The 6,605-nt window shown below is 41.3% G+C and overlaps 1 pseudogene; it reads right to left on the reverse strand.

The window, feature by feature from the left end:
- Positions 1-3,337: 3,337 nt before the first annotated feature.
- Positions 3,338-4,595, reverse strand: LOC146387776 (E3 SUMO-protein ligase ZBED1-like; annotated as a pseudogene).
- Between the last annotated feature and the right edge of the window lie 2,010 nt (positions 4,596-6,605).

The raw sequence follows: 6,605 nt of genomic DNA on the forward strand, positions 1-6,605 counted from the left end.
TGCTGAGAAATTAACACAAAGAAATTTAATGTGGTTTAATCCTGAGAGGCTGAGCTCTGAGATGTTGTACACAGTTACTCTGTCATACACAAAATACCCGAGGACAGAAACTAAAGAGAAATGAAATACTCATCTGAGCAATCACATCATCAATTCAAATATACTATCTTAACATAAGAAAGCAAATGTTGATCCAACAGATCATTAAAGTTTAGATTAAACTCTACTTTCCCTTTCATTCTAAAGTATGCGAGAAACTACTTTTTCAGCAGCTGCTGCAGTTTTTCTTGAATGACAAAGAAAAAAAAGGCAAAGATGGTGAAGTTTTTAGGATTAGCTTTAAACTTAATGTCATGTCTTCAGCAGTGTATCATCATTACTGCATCAACATCCCAGGTGCAGTTCTCAGCTCCTGGGTCGGGCCTCTGGCTGCCTGTGGTTCTGTGGGGTTCTTGGTCTTTGGCTGTGAGGGCTCCGTCTGAGGCCTCCCTCCTTCTGCTGGGGTGGGCACACACTTGTCACTGAGATGTCTCCTCAGCTCTTTGGTACTCTTGGGGTGCTGTTTATTTTTTTTATGTTTGTGTCTTCTTCACCAGTTGGTGAGTCATTGTGCCCTCAGTGTTACAGTAAAACAGTGGTTCCCAAACAAATGCTTTTGTTTTGTGAAAAAGTGAAAAATGAGTGTTGTTACATAACCATAAAATTATATACTTATAGTTCACACTTCATATTGGACAGGGTTATTTTAACAAACAAAGGACATTTTGCCTGATAATTATTTTTTATCCTCCTGTAACTTTATTGTATAAAGAACTAAAACCTACAAAGTTTCAGGACCAGTTAGTTGTTATAAGAAGTGTTTGTGAACTAATCAAATCAAGCATGTGGGATAGCCTACTGTTTGTCCGTGATTTGGAGAGCGTGTGCTCCCGACGCAGGCAAAACAAATTCTGTCAGGGATACCTGCCTTGAAACAACAACTGTTGTGCAAGTGAAGCCAAAGGCAACATATGCTTCATCATATGTTGCCTTTGGCTTGGAAGAAAGTTGGACTGGAAGCCTATTTGGCGATGCGTCAAACTCTGCTTTGTGTTTTTGTGGGAGCCCCGTCAAAAAAGTGTGAATGTGTGTGTGGATGACTGGATGGCTCGATGGCTTTGGGGTCCTTAGGGACTAGTAAAGCACTATTCAAATACAGGCCATTTACCATTCACCATTTACATCAGACACAGACCTTCAAAGTAAAATAGGAAGTATAACACAGAGACGCGAGCTTGACATGGTGGAGACAGAGCAACTAAGAAACACAGAGACATAACCATAAGGCAAATAACCAAAAATGATAAATAATACACAGAGCGAAATCCTGGAACACAAGAAACTAGACTAGAGGGAGTAACAAAAGACCAACCATGAGAACATAATTCACAATACAGAGTGACAGAAAACACAAGAAACTCCAAAACATGCGAAGACACAGACCAAGAAACAGAACAGAGGGAGCACGGAGAAACATGAGGGGCAAGGGATCAAAACTAGAAACCATAGAATAAATCACACGAGTAAAAAATACAAAAATCACAAAGAACTAAAAAACGCTGGGTCAGGAGACCCAGGATCCTGACAACGAGGCAGGTTTGCCCTTGCTGTTCTTATGCTCACCTCATCCCCAGCTCTGAAGGTTGCATTCCTCACCCTCATAAGCCTGTTTTAAAAAAATGGATGGATATAAAATGATGGATTTAAATGATGGATGTAGATACTGTGAAACCACCCATTGATTTTGTACTGAAACTAAATGTTTGTTTGTTTGTTTGTTTGTTTTTTTGTTTGAGTGTTTGTTCAATCCAGAAGTGACCATATCCAAAAACATGATCAATTAATCAACAGATTATATGATAGACTGGTGACCTGTTCGTGTCTACTTCACCTCTCACCCTGTGACAGCCAAGATTCGCTCAAGCCCCCCCAGTCAATCAATAAATCAAAACTTATTTATATAGCACATTTAAAGACCGAAGTACACCAAAGTGCTTTCCAGTAAAACCATGATACAGATAAAATCAAAATATAAAATATAAATTACAGATATAAAATAATTACATAATGTAAATGTAGAGCCAGATTGTCATGGGCCTGGGTCTGTGACCCGGGGATCATGTGTTATTTCTTGAGTTTAATGAATATTATGAGTTTTATTTGTCTTTCTTAATCATTTATGGTTGTGGTGTGATCTGCTCCTGGTTCCTCGTTTCCCTCTGTGTTGTTGTGTCAGTTTTGCTGCCCCACCAGGTCTGGAGTGTCCCTGCCTTGGAGCCAGCCACACCTGTGATAATCACTCACCTGTTGCTGATCTGCATAATCAAGGGGCTCTACTTAGGAGAGCAGTGGAGCAGCAGTTGGTGCAGGATCGTTCACTTAGAAATACAGTTAGTGTGGCGCTCGTGTTTTCAATACTCTGTTGTTTGAGTGGTTAATGTGTTTAGTTGGCCGGTGGATGGGACAGTACTCATTGTAGCATCTCTTGTTTCCAGGGTGATTACAGAAACGTGTGGAGGGAGCAGTATACAGTTGAACACACAGAGGAGGACAAAGAACTACCACGTAGTGATGGGTAGATGAGGCCTCGTGAAGCGTTTCAGCACATTCCCCAAACTGTATCGATACTGAGTCGACACAGTGTTGCTGTTTTGCTCCATACTGTCACCTGCTGGACCTTAAGTATCATTGCAGGCAACTTACTTGAGACTCACAACAGACACTGATTCAATGACCTAGTCATACTTGTATACACTGTAAGGTATTGTACTTTCCATGGAATCATTTTATATTTTTTACATTTCAAATATTGTAGACATCTTTAAAATATATTGTGAATGACATTAAGTGGAATTTAGAATGAAGGTATTGTAAATGTAATATTACCCATTTAAATGTAATTGACTCAGAGTTTATTATAAATTTTTATTCAGAAAAATAAGTTTATCCAATGTTTTTGCATTCAGTCCATTGCGTTTTTTTGACACCATTTCCTCAGCTTTGGAAAACACGCTCATAGGGCACAGATGGAGCTGGGGTACACAAAAACTGTAAACCCAGGTGGAAAAGGTTTGGATAAGATGTCTTCCTATTCCCCCAGTACGTTAAACGATCCTCTGATCTTGGAATGTTTCTCTCCGCCAAGTAGCGCTGGACCTCAATGATAGAGTCTGCTGTTGCATTGTTTGTTTGTCTGCCAACTTCTTCATCAAGCCAATGCCACAGGTTTTCTGAAATAATAAAAAATGCATGGCCGTTTTAGTTTTTGTCATCTACTCCAAATTAGTACACATTAGCATCAAAATAAATGTACGAATAAGCTGATAATACTGAACTTGCCTGGAACAGGTGACTGCTCTGATGAAGGTCCAGGCTGTGGCTCAGATGTTGTGCGGGCAATTACTGCAGCACACTCCACTTTCAGGTGATTGACTGCCTCACTACACTTGGAGGAACTACGAAATCCGAGTTTTTTCAAATCTGGGGTCTAAAAGTGTTGAGAGGGTCAACACGCTTAATGACTCCAGATTAGAAGCAGTGTCTGTGACACGACGCCTCAGTTGGTCATGGAGATGGGTGGCAGCTTGTGTGTGTAGATGTAAAGCGTTCCGCTCAAGTGCACAATATAGCATTTTCATCATCGGGATGACCTTTGATCCTGAAACTCTCCTCTCCTCAGACAACTCCACTGTGGCCTGATGGAAAGGGGCCAACACAAGAAGTGCTTCCTTTATGATGTTACACTCATCAGCCGTAAGTGGAGTTAAATCTGTTGGAAGAGAAGCAACAGATACCCAGACTGCTTCTTTCTCATCATGTAGCCGTGACAGCATCTGATATGTGCTGTTCCAACGTGTTGGTACCTCGTTGATAAGTTTCAAGACGGGCCGTCCCATCTGCTGCTGCACTTGAGCAAGCTTTTCTTTGGCTGTAGTGCTGGATCTGAAGAATGATACGATTTGTCTAGATTTATCTCTTATGGATGAAAGTTCAGGGATTTGATCGCATGATTTCTTGACTAATAAATTGAGTTTGTGTGCAATGCAAACTGAATGTTGAATTTGGAGAGTTCTTGTTGCTGCAGTCATGTTTGGTGCTGCATCGGTCACAAGACACCTTACCTTATTTGTGATGGCCCAGTCATCCATCATGCCCTTTTTGAATTGGGCCAAATTGTCTGCAGTGTGACTTTGTGGAAAGTGTTTCACACCCAACACAGATGTACACAACTGCATATTCTCATTAATGTAGTGACAGGTAAGAGCCAAGTAAGCCTCCATGTTCAAAGAGGTCCACAGGTCAGCTGTTATACTCACTGCCACAGCTTGCTGTACTTCCATTTTCACTCATTCGAGTTCCTCCGTATGTTTTTTGGCTATCAATTCCTTTATGGTCTGAAGATGAAACAAAATTAAATCAGTATGCAGTACTTAACATCAGCTACCTGATGAAACATTGTCTATACAAACCTTTCTGGTTGGCAAAACATATGATGGATCAAGGACCTGAACCAGTTCCCTGAACCCCTCACTCTCCACAATACTAAGGGGTTGGCAGTCCTTTAAAATAAAATTCAGGACTGCCTGGTCCAGAGCAGTCTTCCTAGATGCTTGATTTCAAAATAATAAAACATATTATTTAAAAAAAAAAATGATAAAGCTGCTCAATGTCTATATAGGCCGACCTGTGTTCATCCTCGGTGTGTTTGTCTCCTCATTTTCATGTTTGGCTCTGTAATGCCTAAACATTGAGGTGCTTTTGTTTGTGTAAGAAAGCTCCGCAGAACAGATGCGACATTTAACCTGCATAAAATGAAATAAATACTTTACACTGCAGGTCACAATGCTGTTTTTCCTATTCTGATAGATTACACTGAAACAAAGACAGACAAACAGTTACCTTATTTGTAGTTAAAAGATCGAAATGATCCCACACAGCAGAAACTTTTCTTTTTCTTTCGGGCTCCATTTTGTTGTAGAGGGATATGTTTTTTTTTTTTCTTTGCGAGAGTAATTTTGTTTTTGTTTTTTGGTGGCGACTCATTCCGTTGACAGATGCAGGTGTGGTACCTTTTAAACACAGTTTGGAGCGTTGGCAATGAGCGACACAGGCACCGATACAGGCTTCGCTCTGTGAGCTTGATACATGCGTCGGTGCGTCAGTGTTGCTGGACCCATCACTACTACCACGCATCACGGAGAGGAATCACGGCACAGGGAATTGAGAAAGCACACATGGATTGTTGGTACTGTTTCTTGTGTAAATAAACGCACGTTCTCCATTCTAAAAGTCCAGCATTTAGGTTCTCCTTCAGCAAACCTTGACACAGATGTAAATTACCCTAATTGTCCTCGAATGCCAGGTTAAACAAGTACGTTTTTAGACGTGATTTAAAAGACGTGTGCCCCAGTGTACCTGAAATGAACAGTCAAGAAGATGGATTGATAGATGGATGGATTCATCCAAATTTAACCCAAAAATAATCCATCCTCCATCTATACTGTGCTTCTTTGGTTTGTAAGGACAACAAATAAGGAGATCTTTCCCGACAGCCTCCTCTCTAAAGGGCTCACATACAAGAGGCATTAGCTGTCTGAAGCAGCTCAACTGTCTCCACTGACAGAAATGCAGTAAAATTGAGCACAGTGGAACTGTGATTAGCGCCACTACCTCACAGCAAAAAGTTCCTGAGTTCAATTCTGCCATCAGGCTGGGGTCTTTCTCTTGGGGTGCTCTCTGGGTACTCCAGCTTCCTCCCACAGACTTCCTCCCCCCAAAGACAGGCAGTTAGTGGGGCACACACATCAAAACCTCCCAGCGACCCTGACAGAAGAGGATGGATGAAAAATTAAAATTTGAATTAAATCCAAAATGGAAGCCATGAGCATTTCTTTTTCTTTACTTTTCTTTTTTTAATGTTTCCTCATTATTCCAGGAAACCAGTCATTTATTTCATTAATCCCGTCAGTCTTCTCTGTCTTTCACAAAGCCACCGGAAGTGCAGTTATGGTTTACTACTTTAAGAGAATAGAAACTCAAAGTGTTTTGGAGCGCGTCAGTGCGCTTGGAGGAGTGGCTCCGCGCTCCGTTTTATTAAAGAGATATAACGTTTGATCCTCAGAGGGTTTCTGCAGACATGGAGCTTCTACCACTTCTGTTTCTGAGCTTCTGTTTCCTGATTTTGTCCGGACTGACGTTTGGTGCTGAATCCGGTAAGAAACTCACTGATTTAGACTGATCATGTGTGCAGGCGCAGTCACGTTTCACAGCAGCGGATGGAGCTTTAACGCTGCTCAGGCTGCTGCTTTAATGGGTGGATGACTGCGGCATGTACACCTGTGACATCAGCTTTTAACGCAGCCGTATTTTAGTGTTGAAATAATGAGAGAGAGAGATAGAGCGAGAGCGAGAGAGCGAGAGAAGATTAATGTACAGCATGTTCAACAGTGAAACATTTTAAGGTGTTTTAAGGTGTAGGTGTGGCGTCTTTGTTAGTGCGCTGCTTCCTGCAATGACAACTATTTTCTTTCCTGGAGGCTGCGTGTCATTTGTTTATGGCTGAATAT

Source organism: Perissodus microlepis, chromosome 5 (genome assembly GCF_051167445.1).
Source record: "Perissodus microlepis isolate ML-2025 ecotype Zambia chromosome 5, ASM5116744v1, whole genome shotgun sequence".
NCBI lineage: Eukaryota > Metazoa > Chordata > Actinopteri > Cichliformes > Cichlidae > Perissodus > Perissodus microlepis.